Below are 20,208 nucleotides of genomic sequence, written 5' to 3'. Positions count from 1 at the left end.
CATCTAGCAGTGATGTAGACCAGTTGTCATACATACCAGTCCGAGTTGACGACCTTCAGAATCTAAAGGCACAGAGTGGAGAGGTCCGGTATGTCATGAGATTCTTTAGTGGAGATGGTCCGGCCCGCCAATTTGAAGCTGGTCACCAAAGAGGGGGAAATTTTGCTTGTTTATGTGGCATTCCATCAAAAGACCACATGAATTTAGAAAATGCTTTCCAGATTGATGTTCCGTCCTTGCAAGAAAGACTTGAGATCTTTAAAGAAGGGGAGCTGTGGAAAGGATTTTCACTGATGCGACCATCACCATTTGCCAACTTGAAGAATCAAGATATTATGAGAGAACTCGTTGCAAGGGGCCATGATACAGATGACAAGAACGAAGTTGAATTGCAGGAGGAACTAAGTAACACTTTAAGAGGCATTCAGAGACCACCAGCCATGTTTTCTACACCTGAAGATGTCTTTGATCTTCTGCATGATTACGAAGTGCCACCAGGTGAGCCCCTCCATGACATTACAAATGTAGTGCAAAATCTGATAACCGAGCTTCCCTACCACATTAGCAACCCTGATACACTTAAGGACTTTGAGAAGTTTTCGACTGCAACCATAGGTGACAAAAACCAAATTAAAGGATCAGATGCTCGTCTCTTTGCAGTCAAGCTTGCTATGTTTGCCCATTTGAAGTTCTCAGAAAAAAAAATCAGTAAAGATATTTACGACCTTTGCACATCATTAGTAGAAATAATATCCATTTGCTATAGTCCATATGAACAGAGAACACAAAAGAAAATTCTTCGACTGTACAATCTATGCTTTAAATTCAGCATCCTTTCAAAAACAGTTATCAGCATACCAAAGTAAATGACTGCAAGAAAATTCTATGGCTGCCACTTTCATAGCCTGACCGTTCACACACCTGAAACTTACAGATTAGTGTGTCTACGCTCACTCATACCAGAGCAAGAGGAAAGGACATTTGGTGATCTTCGCAGCATTTCCTTAAATACAGCCAACAGGCAATGCGGCAAAATAATCGACAATGCTGTGTTAAGATACATTGCCCAACAGATGAGTGGAACAAAAAAAGACTATGTACGACACCAAGAATCAATTATTAGCCACCAGGCAAAACTCCTACCAAAGCCAGAGAACACAAAATTTGATATAGATTTTATACGCAGAAGACCAACTCTATTTCAAGCACATTACCAGAGAATTGCTGACTTCATGTATGGTGGAGAAAACATGTGGTGGTCGTTAATTGACGGCAGTGTGATGTTTCATGATGGACCTGACGAGCTAGAAAGTTCTTCATACCCTCCCTTACTTCATTTTCGCTCCTCGTCTAACAAGGACCTACAAATGCTCCTGGCAGAGGACTGGAGGAAGTGTGTCCAGGAAAACTTTGCACCATTTTCAAAAATGAGGGTAGGTACAGTGTACTGTATACAGCACATCTCTTAATCTTATATATGTACTTCGATTTAACAAGAGCCCCATGCAATTCATTTTTACACCCCATTTTCATAGGAAAGTCAACAATTTTGGATGGTCAATGAAAAAATCTTTACTAAAATATATATTCAATGGTTTTCCAGCATTCATTCACCGAACATCATCAAGTGTAGAGAACCAGGAAAATGTACCACAGAGAACAGGAGGAGATTCAGTCCAAGTTCCTCGAGGAGAGCCAGTTTTGGAAGCAGGTGAAGAAGTTCCTCGAGTAGAGCCAGTTTTGGAAGCAGGTGAAGAAGTTCCTCGAGTAGAGCCAGTTTTGGAAGCAGGTGAAGATTCAGTTCAAGTTCCTCAAGTAGAGCCAGTTTTGGTACCAGGTACATTTGTATCTACAATACACTTATTTTGTAATAATTTAATTCTGGTTGTAACACGATTTCTGATTGGCTAAAAAAATGTTTTATATCGTATCAATAGTGTTGCCTACGTCACAGTAAAACTAACGTCAAAAATGTATCAATCCACCTGTCAACAATTTTGGATGGTCAATGAATAAATCTTTACTGAAATATATATTCAATGGTTTTCCAGCATTCATTCACCGAACATCATCAAGTGTAGAGAACCATGAAAATGTACCACAGAGAACAGGAGAAGATTCAGTCCAAGTTCCTCGAGTAGAGTCGGTTTTGGAAGCAGGTGAAGAAGTTCCTCGAGTAGAGCCAGTTTTGGAAGCAGGTGAAGATTCAGTTCAAGTTCCTCAAGTAGAGCCAGTTTTGGAACCAGGTATCTACAAAAAACTTATTTTGTAATAATTTAATTCTGGTTGTAACACGATTTCTGATTGGCTAAAATTTTTTTTATATCGTATCAAGAGTGTTGACTACATCACAGTAAAACTAACGTCAAAAATGTATCAATCCACCTGTCAACAATTTTGGATGGTCAATGAATAAATATTTACTAAAAAATATATTCAATGATTTTCCAGCATTCATTTACCGAACATCATCAAGTGTAGAGAACCATGAAAATGTACCACAGAGAACAGGAGAAGACTCAGTCCAAGTTCCTCGAGTTGAGCCAGTTTTGGAACCAGGTGAAGAAGTTCCTCGAGAAGAGCCAGTTTTGGAAGCAGGTGAAGATTCAGTTCAAGTTCCTCAAGTAGAGCCAGTTTTGGAACCAGGTATCTACAATACACATATTTTGTAATAATTTAATTCTGGTTGTAACACGATTTCTGATTGGCTAAAAAAATGTTTTATATCGTATCAAGAATGTTGCCTACGTCACAGTTAAACTAACGTCAAAAATGTATCAATCCACCTGATGTTACGTTTGAATATTGTACAATTTGATGTCATTTTGAAGGTCAAATGACTGTTTTTATCTACAACTACAATGTAATTACAAAAAATTAAATTATAAGCAGCCAATTCATTCCTTGAATACTGTGAAATCATTAGATTTTGTGGTGGCTCAATTTTCATGGAATTCATGGGTACCTCTCATCCACAAATTAACATCCCCCACGAATTAATAAATTAGAGCTATAAAGTGATATTCCTCTTGCATGTATACGAAAATACATGAAATTACATCCCCATGAACCTGTAAAATTTAAGCAATCCACGAAAATTGGCCCCCACGAATTTTAATGATTCCACAGTATGTGAAAGATAACTATATAACAAAAAATTATGATGCATAATATGTAGCAGCTTTGTAGATGTACTTTTTAAATTGAAATATCCCATTTGGCTTGGCATTTGATTGTACATGTTATTACCACTATCTACTGCCTAAATACCATCTACTGTTGTCAGTGGGAGTTGCATTCATGATATTTTATCTGTAACAAAATTAAAAATACATACAATATTACAGAGATTTCTTTCGTCACCGAGACATGTATTGATACAAGTGCTCCATTTATTGATACTGGAACAATGCATAATAATAATTCACAACCAAATGAAGTTTCAAGCCAATTTAGCATAAGAAACAGAGGTAATTTTACAAAGGTGACAATAAATTGATAGAAAAATAAAACACAAAAAGTGCTTGGTATTACATTATTATTGTTGTCTATTAAATACCAGGGTATTCAAATATTTTAAAGTCAATTAATACCCACATAATGATTTTCCCCGATAAAAATCTGTTTTATTTTGTAAATTTTGTTTTAATCATAGAATATTAACATAGTTCATACTTAATGCTTTTCTCCCATTGATCCATCAATCACTTCTTAGATTTGATTCAAGATGAACCAACAGGCACAAAAAACCAGAAACAAGAGAAAGATGCATCAGATGAGCAGGAACCAGTAGGCGTTGTTGCATCAATTCAAGACACACTCAAAGCTAATGAAAATGAAATACAAGAAAGAGGTACATTGTAATTAAAAATAGATTGAGTCAAAGTTAATTAACATAAATAGTGAATCAATGCACTAATCACATCTCCACAACCTTGTTTTTAATTTTAATCTTGTATTAAATCGAAATTTTCAATCAAAATATGAGATTAAATATCTTATTATTGATTTATACCGTATAACGGGTATTTTCTGCGGCTTGAAATTTTTGCGGTTTAACCCCTAAAAAGTATCAAATTATATTCTGCGTTTTCAATTTCTGCGGTTACATTAGACCGCAAAAAAAAAATCATATGTTTACCGGATTTTCCGCGCTTTACATATCTTAAAATCGACATTCTTACCGTGTTCAAGGTGAATGAGAACTACTGTTGACGTACATTTGTCCACGTGGTATTAATTTACGCTATGAACGCGGGCACAAATTTTCCGCGGAATTTTTTCCCAGTGTACTTAAAGTGCACTTTGGAATGAAATTTTGAAATTGCATTACATGAATAAGGATAATCGGAAGTTACTATATTATAGAACACTTGCATATACGTGTACTCAATGTATATCGTTTTTATCTATAAAAACTGTCAAACAAATTTGTATTGAAAATTCACATTATAAATAATTTAATCTCCTAAAGATTTGAATTTTCCGTAAATTTACGAAATTTAAACTTCTCCCAGCTTGAGATAACGGCACGTGTCAGACGACAAATAGCCCCAAGCAATGACCCAATTAACTACACGCTAAGACCCGTGTTTTTACTGCAATTTTTAGATCCCTTTGTGCTCTGAATTTTAATGGATAAAACTGATCAACTCATAATTTAAACGACATGTGAACCCATAAATTGACAGTTAATAAAGATTACAAGACGATTTTAGCCAGCGTCGTAACATCTTGACCTTGATCTTATCTAAATGAAAATATATTTCAGATTCTGCCGATACATTGAATAATGATAAGGAAAACAATAGAGGTGAACACATTTCAACTGTGTCTGCAAAGACAACACTCCCAGGTAATACAAACATTTCAGGTGGAATAACACATCATTACAAAATGGCTGACTTCATCTTCGCTAGCCAAGGGTTTTCGGTCCACTTTGCTCCCCAAAACCCTTGGCGGATTTCATTACGAAAACTCGGGTGATGTGATGGCGCTATCTAGCGAGCAACTTGAGTTGCGTCCCTTGCATATTTACATTTTAATCGAATTAAACAATGGGTTATATACACATCATGGCATTAATACAACTTGAAAACATATTGACTACCGAATATCGGAACATAATTAACGATTTTATTAAATACGAATTAAGTTATAATCTAGGGAAAGTACGGGATGTTTTGTTCGTAGTGTTTTGTAAGGACCTGTACCGGGAGTGAAAAAGTCGCCGATTTATACGAAAGGTTTCATGCCATAAAACCAGGTATCGTTGTCATGAATATTGCGGACCAAAGAAATTAAATAAAACTCAGCTCATTGAACCCTTAAAAGCAATAACCATAAGCAGGAACGTATATACTAAAGAGATATGCAACTTCTACATTCGCCATGTTTACTTCCCATGCTATCACGCGAGCCTTGACAAGTTTATAGTACTATGTTCAATCCCAGTAAAATATATAGGTTTTTAAAGCGATCTGGTTAGACCATCGTTGGGGAGGCACTGTACTCGAGAACTTGTGTCTCAACTTGTTAAAAGCACCGAATGTTTTACCAAAGATCATAAATGTATTTTCTTTTAAAGTTTATATTTACAAGCACTGTGATTGGATCAGCTACTCGCAGCTGCAGCCAATCATAAAACGGAGCTTGTCACCGAGTTTTCGTAATGAAATCCGCCAAGGGTTTATGGGGAGCAAAGTGGACCGAAAACCCTTGACTAGCGAAGATGGGCTGACCTCTGATCAAAACAACATTTATTTACTGAATAGAAATTTTTAGATATTCATTTTTCATCCTAAACTGCAAATTTTTTGACTTATGTACAGTTTATTTATCATTAATAATCTTTCATAATCAAATAATCTTTCATAATCAAATAATCTACTCTTAATTTAAATGAATTTTTCAAGGTGTGTTATTCAACCTTCAAAATATATCACACTTTTAGGTGGCATGAACATGTAAAATATCGCAATCAAATATATTTTTTTTTATTTCATGTTTAATGTGTATAATGTGTACACTAACATACAAATCAACTATCACTTATTATAACCATTTTTAATGCTAACCGTAAATTAGTTCTTTGAGTTTTTGCTAATTTTGGCAGTGGGGGGAGGGATCATTACCTATCTATTTTTTTTGGGGGGGGGGGGGGGGGCATTTCTCAAACAAAGTAATTAAAAGATAGCTTTTTATGTTAATATCTTTGAAATATAAAAATTACCAGTTATTTTAGTAATTCCCTCATGTTTTGAATCTTGTATAACATGTATATCTTCAAACATTTTAAGACAAAATTATGCATCAAAAGACAAAGACTTGGGAAAAAACTTAAGTACCTTTCATTTTCTTAAGTTCTCAGAATCAGAGAGCATGATGGGATCAAAGCTGCAGAAAACAGACGTGGCCTGAAAAGAGCAAGAGAGAACCCTATTGATGGTAAAAAAAAAATCAAAAATGCATGATATATCTTATAAAACATGCAAGTCTGTATTAACATATATGTCAAGTTTTACAATCTTATTACAGTTTACTCTGTTCAAAAGAAGTCATGCAAGAGGAAGCTCTTTACAGATGTAAAAGGTATATGCACTTTTGAAAATATGATAAATTAAATAAAAAGAAAATATATGTCACATAAATACATTTAAATTGATTTATTTTTTACCTCATTAGATTCAGACTCAACTGTCTCCATGGTTGCAGCACTTCTGCCAAGTGATGACCCAACTGTCAAGGAGTTTCTAAAGTATTGGAGAATCCTCAAAAGCACGAATGATAAACTTCTTAGAAACTTCTACGACGCAGCTTTAGCTAAACTCCAAACAGCCATCATCAGAAAGCACAGAGAGCTAATGGAAAAGAAGGATGAGAAATCACATCCGCTCATTAAAATTGCAGAAACACTCTTAGTTCATTGGAATATCTATCACTTTTTATCAATGTTTGCCGTGAATATCTAAAGGCAGTATTTTTCTTCAATATGACAAGGCAATTATTTCCCTTGATAATCATTAAATTATTTTGTATTACTGTAAAGTGTAAATTATAAAAAATTCTTTGCTGATTTGTAAGTTGAAAAAAAAATTCTTGTATATATAAAAAAGAACATATATAATTGTCTACATGTCTAATACATAACAGGAATTTCAGAGACCTTTCTAAAATTACCAGCAATAGATTTTTGTTTTGCACAGTTGTATATTTTAAATTCTACAACTAATCAGTTTACAGATGTCACTCAATGCATCATTAAGATCTTGTCTTGATCTTTAAAGTCTATGTAAAAGATCATATTAAGTAAATTCTAGTGATTCAGAAGGGGCATAGGGAGCAAAACAATCAAGCCCTTTCTTAATTGCTAGATTTTACCTAATGCAATGTGACTTACTTAGAAATTTCTCAATAGCTGATAAAAAAAAATATGCACCAATCAAATATTTTCTCTTTTGTTTTTGTTTTTTCGAGCATTCAATCTAAAATTGTTTTCACCAGATTCTAATGTGAAAAGGGAAAAAAATATGACGGACAAGACCGAGATTCGAACCTGATACCCCTAGACAGGTGCTCTACCAACTGATTTATTTGGCCACTAGCTGGTATTCAAACCGGTCTGACCATCACAAATTAATATTAGGCAAGGTATTCATATTAATGTACCTATACTTTATTAATATGTAACTATTGTGAATTTACAGGTACAAATAATTGCCTCTGCAAAAAATGACTAAAATGTTTTTGGTGTCATTGAAAGTAATTTTAATTTAGCATTTAATCTCAAGTGAGCCAAGTTACTTTTTTGAGGCTAATAACCCAAACTCGTTTTAGAGAACATTTTTTTCAATTCCAACATGTGATTGTGCAATAGTTGTACAACACAATTTATAAAATATAACCGGATTCATTCAAGTCAATCTGATTAAAATAAAAGATCTTCATAATAGTGATGTTCCAATCATCGATTATAATAGAAAATTAATTGATTGTTACTCCATTCTAAGCGCTCGATTATAAAATGTTTCATTACAATTAATCAGTTGAGTTTTTTTTACTTTCAACAAGTGCATATCATAAGCAGAATATTCTAGAGGCAGACCATCAAACCCCCCAAAAAGGTGCGCGGTCTAAAAATGGCTGACATGTCAGATGAGCTAGATCCCTACCCTAAAAAAATAAAGCACATTCTCGTGTTTGGACGTATTTTAGTTTCAAGAAAGTTTATGTTGAACCATCTACTAAAGAAAATCTTTGGAATACAACATTTTATAGCAAGAAATATTCATTAAACTTAAATACAAAAGGCCTGGTAAGAAGTCAGTTAATTGTATTTTGTTAAGTTACATTCATTTAGCTATGAAATTTGCTTACAATCGATAATTAGCTTTCGGAAGTTGCAGGGAACCGATTATCGATTATGAAAATCTCACGGATTCCCATTACTACCGGTACTTCATTTTAAATATCAGACAGTATTGTCACACAGTTTTACAACAGTTTTCGTGTGAAACGCGAGAGATAACGCAGTTTCCAAAACAAAAAAAAACAATATTTACAACGCAGTGCAGCAATGCGAGTGCATATTGTCAAATAATAATGTTCAGCAATGTGTAATTAAACAAAATCAGTAAAAATTAATTGTACAAGATCTTATCTAATAAAAGAAAGAGCAATGCATTTCTTGGCTTAAGACAGGAACACATTTACTACAACAATCATTTCTGATCAAACGAAAGCACATGTTGTTGATATTTTCATTAAAAAGTTGATTATTTAATTAAAGGAAAAATATAAAGGAAATCCGAATTAATGTCCACAGACATTTACGTTATATCATCAAATATCCGATAACTGGTACGATAAATTGTCAAAACTCAGCAAATTATGTGTGTTCTAAAATGTACAAAAACAAGATGTTTTGGGTCCTTAATCTCAATAAAACCAAACAGAGTTACAACTTACAAGATTAAAATTTATTTGTTTATACCAAAATATTAAGAATTAAGGAAATATGACAAGAACACGCTCAATTTAAGCCGATAACTGGTACATAACCATTATGGCAATGTTTCCAATCATGAATATGTCATTTGCTTATTTAATTCATAACTACTATTAATTAAGTGTAATATTTCTCATCAAGACAGACATGCTTTTGGCTACCATCGATTTAATAAGTGCGAAGTCCAGCTACAGCCTAGAATGTCGATTTAAATCACGCATTCAAAACTTGGTTGGTTTACTTTATATGAATGGCGTGTGTATCAGTACATACCTGTAAAATCATCACCTGTTTTTCGTCAATGTCAAATATTTACAACCGAACAGCAATGGTAATAACAATTGTTCACATTTTATAGGAGATTAAAAGTTTATAACACATTAAATCGGTCCTATAATATTTTGAATCATCGTGCAAAAGATTAAAAAAAAATGACATGGCCGATAGCGGAGACACATGCGACCACGCTGAACGTTCAGATATTAATTGTTTTCGTCGATAACTTACAAGCTCAACAATAAAAACAGAAAACAAAGTTAAACTCTGTGTAAACATACCGTAAGATCAGTCTGTTGCACGATTTCTTCTTCTAAGATATGCATTTTCTCCGTATACATCCTACTTTCCCCTCGCACCTGCAGGCCAAACTATCAACACGTGTCAAGAGCTCTTAAGACATCGATCGACGTCTGCGCATGCGCAAAATAAAGCAGCAAATCACGAAAGTAAAAGAATTATACATTTACAAGTGAATTTATTTAGTGTAATAGTTTTATTATGCATACAATGTTAAAATACGTAAGTTAAATATTCACCATCTGGTAATTTAACTCTTTTTCGATGAAAAGTGTTGAAGCAGAAGAATGCTATTATGACGTCACAAATTACATCACTTTTTTCGCGGAATTTTTGAAAGCTCTGAAGTCAGTGGGAAGCCTTAACATAGCTGCGTACTTTACGGTATTCTTTTTTTTTTATACCGATGGGCCATATGGCACGATATCCTTTGGACACCCATATAAAGCCATTGTTGCTCAGGTGAGCGATGTGGTCCAATGGGCCTCTTGTTAAATTATAATTAATGCAGTCCTTTAGGTACTTATATAGTATGCAAAATTTAGGAGAAATGCTCATTCTATAAGAATTTCCCTCCCTGATGGCATCTTTATTGGTCAAAAATTACAAAATACCACTGCAGAAATTGCACCACAAAGTTTTGTAAATCATCAGTGTCTTCACCTGTGTGCTCAGAGAGTGAAATTGAGACTGGAATTCTATGATTAGACTCATTTACTGTCACTCCTTGTTTCACTTGCTGTGGTGTAAGACTGAATAAGAACTGTGAATTGTTGATTTTCAGCTGGAAGATTAATAAGCTTTTTTTTATTTAGTGTGCTGTTCGCAACACGGTGGGTTCCCAAAATATCCACCATCAATGGAATCTGTTGGTGAAGAAGATATTGTAGAAAATTTAATTAAAAAAACAAAATTAATAATTCAACTTTGGTGGTTCATGTGGAACATGAAGGTAGCAACATAGCAGAAAAAATACAAAACCTGGATTAACATCTTTCTTTTAAAAAATTAATGAATTGATTGTAAAGAGTAAGTAAAAGTCAACAAATTATTTTAAATGTAAGCCAATATTTTAGATAACAGTAATGACCAAGTCATCTTAAATGAAAATTGAATTAATAGAAACATATAAAAATGTTTGAACAACAGTAAGAACCATCCTGGTGAAATACTTTAAACTCAGGACTTGTTTTTTGTTAATAAATCAAAGGCCTGAAGGGCCATAATGGCTTACGGGTTTGATATGACTATGTATGGAGTATGATTCAATTTATTCTTATGGATAATTTGGTTCTAAAGAAAGTAATCAGTTAATATAGCTTTACAGAAACTAACAGAACTGATATTGACATGCTCTGTTTACTGATTGGTCGAACCTTAGTAACTAAAACTGCAGGATTGGAATCTGAACGACTTTTTTTCAATTGGTTTAAACTACAATTGATTTAAGGAAAATCATGGACTGCATGACATAATTAAAATATATATATTAATAACTCGAAGTCCAATATGAGACAATTTGTATTCTTCTTTTATCCAACGTGCTGATGTATATTGAAAGTAATTTAGCTAATAAAAGTTACTTTATACAGTCAATACATTATTTTTGTTTCAAAAAAATGCAAAATATAAACAATAAAATGTTCTTTTTTTAGCTAAGTGGATGGAAGTGCATCTTGAACATGATGCTTTATTCTAGATAAAAAAAAAAGGCATTGCTTTCAGTGTTTATAGATTTATTTAGCACTAATAACACTGCATGGTATTTTATACAACTACAATAGTACAGTACAATAATACTGCATATTTTTTTTTTCAAACTATCTAAACATATCTAATGATAATTGGCAGGATTTTTATTAGTTTGAATGTAAAATATAGTTCCTGAGTATTTTAGTAAACTTTGCATATACAAACAAAAAACACCAAAAAAAACCACACGCAAAAAAATCCTTTAAGGCAAAAAAAAATTAATGATTTGTTTCTCAGGCACCGCCGCATCAGTAAAATTGTCGCCGCATCAAACTTTTTTATCGTTATTTTTCCGGATTTTTCATATCTTATCATTATCGGTTTTCTATATTATGGAATCAATGTAAACAAACGCTCAGAATAAACGCTTGTCTCTGTCACTCAGTGTCAGTGAAAACGTTATTTTATCTGACACATCTACCCAGTGACAAACCTATGGGGCTTCCTGAGCTAAACACAAGTTTATGTAAATATAGGTACTCGCTTTGTGGTCGGTAACTTCGCCAGAATTTCCTCAGAAAGTGAGGTAAAAGTTGCCCTGTATTCTGATTTCACGATCGTGAAAGTTAACCCCTAATGCAATAAAATGATAATTATCTAATTCAAAAGACATTTTCATAGCCTTAGTTAACCCCTTTTGTGATTAATAACTAGCGACTGTCTTATTTTCAGAGGTTAGGCTATAAATAAGGTTGATGCAACCACATCGGTCCCTAGCTACTGTGCACTGAAAATTACAACCGATGTTTATAACTTTAGATGCTGATATTATAATTGGTTGGTAACTTGTGATTATAGTTAACAACTTTGCCAAGTTAATGCTAAAATAATCATAAAACCGTTTGTCTACAGTTGTCTTTAAAGTTAAACAGATCCAACTATATGACGGTTGTGATTGGGTCAAAGGGTTGGACTAATACCTCCAAAATACACTGAAACACATAGACTGGTTTTATTTGTCATTTAGCCAACACAATTTCGAAACATTTCATCTACAAAATGTATGAATACGCCTAATAAATTAAATTTAAAAAATTGGATAAGATTTTGATTTTTTAGGAGTTATTTTTGTATTTAATTGACTTGCTTCTAATCCAATTTAAATTAAGGTTGAATCTGTGTATACAAATATTATCTTTAGTATTATGCCATTGTCAAAGAATGGAAGTCCACCTAATTTCTCAAACTTCTCCCTATCTTTCTGTGAGGGAAAATTTCAGAAGTGAAGTCTCCATAAACTAAATCTGCCCATGTTGGTCCCTGTTAACAACACTACCACTGAAATTTCCGTTATCTTCAGAAATTGAAGCCTCTGTGATATTGCCTAGTAGCAGGAACAAAGGACAATTCTATTGTTTGAAATTTTTTTGATGACTTATTTACTTTTCCTTGATTTCTGTACTCAAGGCAATGAAGATTAATAAGAATGCTTTATTTGATAAATTTTTATATGGCAAATTCAGCTAGTGAAATGCCATTAGAAGTCCCCTATTTCAGTTCAGACTTGTGTAATTACTGTGGAGGGGAAAGATGGGCTGCAAAATGAAGCAGGGGCACACACCATTTGCCATTGTTTGTTCATCTGCAAAAACTTAACCTTTGAAAAGGAAACAGAGACAGTTTAAACTAAAAAGAACAAATTAAAAGAAATATTTAAACTTAGCCAATGTATCAGCTTGATGAATAAATCATAAAATAAGGGTTACCGTCACTGTAAATTTTGTCCTTTACAAAAAAAAAAAAAAAAAAAAAAAACCTGCCTGCCTCATCAAAATTTCAAAATTTTGGCCCGAGAAACTAATGATTTATTTTTTTTTGGCCTAATCATGCAAGATAGACAATACTGCTTATCATGTATACATGAGATATAAGTATGGCATTTTGTAGATATCTATAAAAATGTTTCAAAAAGGGGAATAAGACACATAAACTACCAAAATGTGTACACAAAAATCTTAATGATAAGGAACAAACTGAGGAACTAGTCATATATTAAAAATATAGAGACAATACAAAACAGTTCCATTGACTGTAAGTAGAAGACATTTCAAGTATATCTAATAAGGTTGTCTATAACTGCATATCATGATATGTTTTCTGTGTAATACTAACATATACATGCAGACTGGCAATGGAAGGAGAAAGACTAATTTAATAACATTTCATTCAAGAGTTGAGAAGCCAAAGTTTAATAGTGTGACTAAATTTTCTTGTATATTTTCAAATGAATATAAATCAAACTCATATTCAAACATTACTGCTTAAAATGTGCAGTAAGTGATATAAATCTGTTTTTGAGAAAAGTTGACTATAATCTACAAAGCATGATTATATGAAAAAAAAGATACATTCAATTTATGAGAAAAATTTGACAGTTTTGTACTGCAAAAGAACATTAAAGAAGTCAGACTGCAGTGAGCATGTCTGTCTGGGAAAAAAAATCTAGGAAATATCGAAACATATGATTATCCAATAACTACAGTGCTGTTTAAAAGCTAAACTTTAGATGTGGTATTTTTCTGAATGTGTACAATGATTGAATGTAAAATAAATCAGTAAAGAAAACACAAATAGTGTAACTAACTAAGTATGATTTAAAAACTAAAAGCTAATCAAACATTATTGGCATTCATTATGACAAGTGAACAAAAACTTTCCAAGCACTACAACCACTACCAAATGCATCATGTATGGTAGTGTAAAAAAGCAAAAAAAAAAAAAGAACATAAACATATATACATCATTTGTTTCACAATGAAATGTAGAACTTTAAACAGAGTTTTTAGAGGCACACATGTACATGTATAATTTTGTGCAAGATTTTTTCTAAAGAACAGGATTTATGTTTAATAAACAATTAATAAATGGTGATACATGAGTATTCATGGGAAGAATTAACAGAATATGGTATGTTACTCCATTGAAAGTTATGAAAATTTTAAGGATTTTTTACGCAGTGGTAGTATTACTAAAATTTTAAAAATGTCTTGAAATGAATTAATTTTTGCACCACTTTTCAACAATATACAATGGTACTCAACTTCACAAAAAATGAAAAAAAAATAAATAGTAAAATTATTGTGTTATGTTGAACTAGAATGTTGTTGAACAAAAAGCATTATAAGAAATGTAGAAACACACGTTGAATATGTAATAACCATATATCATTCAAAAATGTAGGAAGTACAATTTTGAAAAAAAGCCAAATTTGTCAAGAATGTTTGCACACATACACACACAAAAAAATTGAGCAAAATTGGAGCCTTCACAGGATGAATGACCATCTTTAAGTCCTCCTTAAAGATAGCTTAAAGGTGTTTAAAGGTAGCTTAAAGACGATCTTTAAGCCACCTTTAAGCTACCTTTAAGCTATATGTATTGCTTAAAGGTGGCTTAAAGAAAGCGTAAAGATGGCTTAAAGGCAGCTTAAAGACTATCTTAAGCCACCTTTAAGCCACCTTTAAGGACAACTTATAGGTCCTTAATGTCCAAACTTCTTTAAGCCACCTTTAAGCTACCTTTAAGCCACCTTTAAGCCATTAAAAAAATTTTAATTCAATATTGTGCTTAATTTCCAACAAAATGTATTAACTTTATGAAAGAAAAGGTATTAAAACGGGTTTTGTTCTAGAAAGAAAAATGAAAAAAAAAAAAACCAAAAAAAACAACAAAAAAACGGCCGCGGTGAGAATTGAACCCGGGACCCTTAGTTTACTAGCATCACTACACATTCTCTGCGCCACGGCAACTTACATATTTATAAGCGTTTTTATATCCTATATATCAGTGGATATTGAATCACTGTATTGAATGTGTTTTCTTGAAAAGATTTTGACAAACCATTCAGTTTGTAACAATCAATTATATCTAATTTATAAATTACATGCAGGCATGTATTTAGAATGAAATACGGAACTTGGTCTTCAGTGAACAAAAATATATTATACCAAAATGGAAACCGTTAGGTTCACTATAGTAGGCTTTCTTAGTTAATAAATTTAAACCGAGTAGATATACGTAATTCATCTAATTTATAGCTATAAAAATGTAAGAAAGAAAATGAAATCATTTCTTTTATTAAATGCATTGATACTATTAGGGTATTTGTTCAATTTCCCGCAATTTCCCGGTTTTCATGATCGCGGCGCCTTTCCAATATGTTTAAATATTTACATGTAATTGTATGTACATGATTTTTAAACTATCAATTCTATTACAAACAAAATTACCAATTACCGGTGACGTATTTACTGCATGTGGCAATTGCAAATGACTTGTACGTACAATTGTATGATGTGCCAGGCCGGGTATATTTGACATATTTACCCTTATACATATATTTAAATAATCAACCCCTATTTATGATCACCGGTACATTAATTAATTAGCCTCAAGATTTTATTCTTACATACATGTATCGTTAATTTGTAGACGTAACATATTTAAAACCCAGAGCTAGGAAATAATACTTTGAAAATGAATTACAAATGTAAAGTAACTTTTATTCACTAGACTTATCGTATACTCGTACATACTAAGATTCAACGCCTTTAGAAACCCTGACGTGCACCTGGGCACACGACACACCTGTTGTGTATATCTTGTATATTCTGTGTTAGTTCCAGGGGTTTTCTTAAGTTGGACAAACAATAGACTTTAATTAGATATACACAAACATGCACCTGGGCACACGACACAACTGTTGTGTATATCTTGTATATTCTGAGTTAGTTCCAGGGGTTTTCTTAAGTTGGACAAACAATAGACTCTAATTAGATATACACAAACGAACAAAACTATGTCTAGACAAACAAAGCAGTAATATCATGCCCGATATAACAAAGGCAGTTGAGAGTCTTTTCATCTTTAACATGTATCTAGCAGATCTAGAGTTAGAAATAATGAAAATTGAAAAAAAAATACAAACCTTAAACCGATTAACAATTTAAATCATGCATTTTTGGTTCATTATCTTTATTTTGTTTAATAACCAGTTGAACTGAGAGAGAGAGAGAGAGAGAGAGAGAGAGAGATATTTTTTTCACCAATTAATTTATAATAGGAAACAAATATACTTTAATTAGTTTTATGCACATATTAAGATACAGAGACTGCGCTCATCCCTACAATAATTTTGAAACCCCCCAAAAATTATAAAGAATTTTATAACGGCAATCTGTGTCCATCGGGGCGGTGCTGATGATAGCGATCTGCGTTTAATGGAGCGACGATTAAAACCGCCTGGAACCCCCCCCCCCTTCCTTGGAAATTATATTTATATGACTATATTAATTCACTCGGATGACCCCCTCCCATCTCTATAAAAGAGCTTTTGCATTTAATATATGTTTTTATTGTTCAGCTTGATCAATATTGACTTAAAGGCCACTTAAAGACAGTGTAAAGGCAGTGTAAAGAGAGCGTAAATGCCACTTAAAGATGCTTAAAGGTGGCTTAAAGGTAGCTTAAAGAAGTTTGGACATTAAGGACCTATAAGCACTTGCTTAAAGGTGACTTAAAGGCGGCTTAAAGGTTGTATAGCCTTTAAGCTCCTTTAAGTCACCTTTAAGCCACCTTTAAGGACTTGCTTAAAGATGGTTTTTCGCCCTGTGCTTGTCAAAATGAATGAAAAGAAAAGGAACTTGCATTTATAATAACTTTATGTATGTTGATATTCTAAATAGTTTATAGAACCCACATAAACAATATTTTTCTTCAGCTGCAGCAATTCCAATTTGTCAAAAGTTCAGTTTGAAATTTCTGTTAGTATGAAAGTTCAATATATTTTGATTTCAATTTTTAATTTCAATGATTTCGTTTTCTCTTGCGGTGATTTCTGCAGTCAGTGGAAGTTTGCAAAGTAAAACAGACTCCGCTTCATGAAGTTGACATTCCAAGTAATTCGCCAGGGCTTCACTGCTAATTTTAAACTCTTCATACTCTCCATTGGCATCATCAGCAGTAAGGGATGCCAAATTTTCCTCCAGCCACTCGAAGCCAAGGAAAGAAACTCTTCTGTGAATAACTGGGGTATCAACTTCCTGAAAAATTATTCAAAAGTTTTACTTTATTGCAGAGTGTTCATTAAGTTCATGTAAACACCTGCTTCATTGTTGTTTCATGAAGACGGCTATAGAATACATATTTTAACTAAACAACCCCTAAACAACCCCTCCAATTATCCAGGGGCCGGAGAGCAATTGTACCGGATTAAATGAAAATACAATGCTTCATACTTCACTTAATTTGCATTACTTCTCGTATCAACACATCTAAGAACAGAATTCGGCTCTTCCTTAGCACATTGTATTGTATTAAACCATGACTAGGCGTCTCAGTCTGTACCCGCTTCACCCGAATTTTATACGAAATGCGAGAAAGAATTACGTAATAATGGCAGCTACCGAGTGCCTTTTGGACAAACGAAAAAGCTTTCATTCAACAGGTCGGGTACACTACCTTATATGGATAGCATTGTTTAACACGTGACAGTATTTTCGTCAAACAGATTCTCCAATCCAGTGAATGAGTTGCAATTCATGACGGTCTACAACGTGTTTACGATTCAACAAACTCACATGGTTTTTGTCTGTTTTATTCACAATATTTAATGATGTATTAGACCATGACCAGGCGTCTCAGTCTGTACCCGCTTCACCCGAATTTTATACGAAATGCGAGAAAGAATTACGTAATAATGGCAGCTACCGAGTGCCTTTTGGACAACGAAAAAGCTTTCATTCAACAGGTCGGGTACACTACCTTATATGGATAGCATTGTTTATCACGTGACAGTATTTTCGTCAAACAGATTCTCCAATCCAGTGAATGAGTTGCAATTCATGGCGGTCTACAACGTGTTTACGATTCAACAAACTCACATGGTTTTTGTCTGTTTTATTCACAATATTTAATTGCTTGCCGGAATGTTTGTACATCTTGATTTTTACTTTAGAAGGTAAAAAAGGAAAGATTACGTACCATTAACTTTATTCCATGCTCACATTGCAAAAAAATGTTGTTGTAGTTGATCAATTGTTGCTTCAAAAAATGATCAGTATCAAACGACTGACAAACATACGCATACAAGTACAATTAGATTTTGATAAGAAAAAACTGCACAATTGTGTATTGGTGATTTTATCATTGTGCACTAGAAATAAATACAGGTAACTGTACATTTTTAACATACGTGAATAGCCACGGTAGTAGAAATGCACAAATATACAAATGCAGAAGTGCAAGCTATACAGCATATAGTATTTTGTCCATAAGTATTCTGATGAATGTCCCTGAGGAAAATATCAACGCGCATTCTACTAATGTTGTCCCAAATATGGGGTATCTCGTGAAAAAACGCTACTCTCTGCTTCTAATTCAATAGGACGTACAGCCATTTCATGCATATCTTTTACAATTTAATGCCATGCTATGGTATGCGATATTTATTAAATGCTGTGAGATTTGTATGCTATGCTATGCTATGAGAAATTGAAATGAAGGGCTTAATGATATGGTATGCTATGCTATGCTATGGTATGCTATTAGATTTGAACAAAAACGCCTCCATACACAGAAGAGTTCTACACATTTCGAAGTAAAATAATAAGAACCACAAATCTATCTTGTAAACATTTATATTTTTTCTCAAATAAATACATTTAAAACCGAGTTTTAATAATGTTGTATGCTATGCTATGGAATGCTATGGTATGATATGACGAATGCGATTCTATGAGATTGTATGCTATGATATGAGATTCCAATGCTATGCTATGAGAATTCAATGATATGCTATGAGATTTCAATGCTATGCTATGCTATGGTGTATTTTGTAAAAGATATGCTTGAACCGCCTGTACCTCTCTTTTGAACATTGACAATAGGGTATTTAAATAGGTTGATATAAGTCCTCATATGCAATATTTTTTAAATGTGAGCATAGAAATTGAAGTTCAGACATAAGTGTCCATATAAATTGCATAAATTCTGAAAAATCATTCAAAATGAGTTTCCAAATGACAATTTGAAATGGTATATATTTTCAATACGCTTTGTATACACTGAAACTTATAGTAGCCCACAATGCCTTGCAACTCATTCACCTGATTGGTTTGTCGATAAAAGTAAATAGACGGCTAATTTAATAAGCAAATTTATGCCAACGTCACAATATATAGTGGTCTCGACCTGTTCAATATATACAAATATTCCGTTTGCCTCGTGGTTATTTTAACGTCAACCGACCTTGGAACCGACAAGGCAACTTGTCATCTAACGCCTGGCTATTCTACTTGGCGATGTCACTTATTTAAACAAAAAGATATTGCAACTTATCATGGCACAGTTCTCTACCTAATGTTACATTGTAATCAAATTATACAGATTATACCACAGTGATATTCTTTTTCTGCGTACATGTACTTCTTCTGCATCTTATATTCAGTTTATTGAATATTAGACAACATAGCTTAAGCTTTCAGTATTCATTCGTACACTTTAATAGAAATACAAACAACCATATGTGTATATTGGTGAAAATATATGGCATTTAAGTCCAAAAATCTTTTTAAAACATATTATGCAGTGTTTTGGGGGTAGGAAATTGTTAATTTTCTATATTTACACCCACCAAGTATGATTACCTCAAATTTTAACAGAAAGGATGACTGCACTTAAGGACATGCGATATTTGCGAGAAAATAAACTTTTAAAACAAGAATTTTCTTTAAATTGCAGAAATGGTCAACATCTAAACTGCAATTTTACGTAATTGCGTTAAATAAAAGTATGTGTTAACAAGTACGAATTTGTTTTATAGCGGGGGTCATCACGATTTCTTGACTATTCTTACGATAATAAGGACACCCACT

At 33.0% G+C, this 20,208-nt stretch overlaps 1 long non-coding RNA gene across 1 annotated transcript; it reads right to left on the bottom strand.

Moving 5' to 3' along the window:
* Window positions 1-2,372: 2,372 nt before the first annotated feature.
* On the bottom strand, window positions 2,373-3,781 carry LOC128169806 (uncharacterized). The gene is made up of 3 exons (XR_008241602.1): window positions 3,676-3,781; window positions 3,196-3,312; window positions 2,373-2,650 (listed from the first exon to the last, which is right to left on the bottom strand). It is a non-coding gene; the product is annotated as an uncharacterized LOC128169806 (long non-coding RNA).
* Window positions 3,782-20,208: the final 16,427 nt, after the last annotated feature.

The sequence above is a fragment of the Crassostrea angulata genome, unplaced genomic scaffold (genome assembly GCF_025612915.1).
Source record: "Crassostrea angulata isolate pt1a10 unplaced genomic scaffold, ASM2561291v2 HiC_scaffold_219, whole genome shotgun sequence".
NCBI classification, from domain to species: domain Eukaryota; kingdom Metazoa; phylum Mollusca; class Bivalvia; order Ostreida; family Ostreidae; genus Magallana; species Magallana angulata.
Note: the sequence above shows the minus strand (reverse complement) of the source record. Positions and strands in the feature narration are given on the sequence as shown.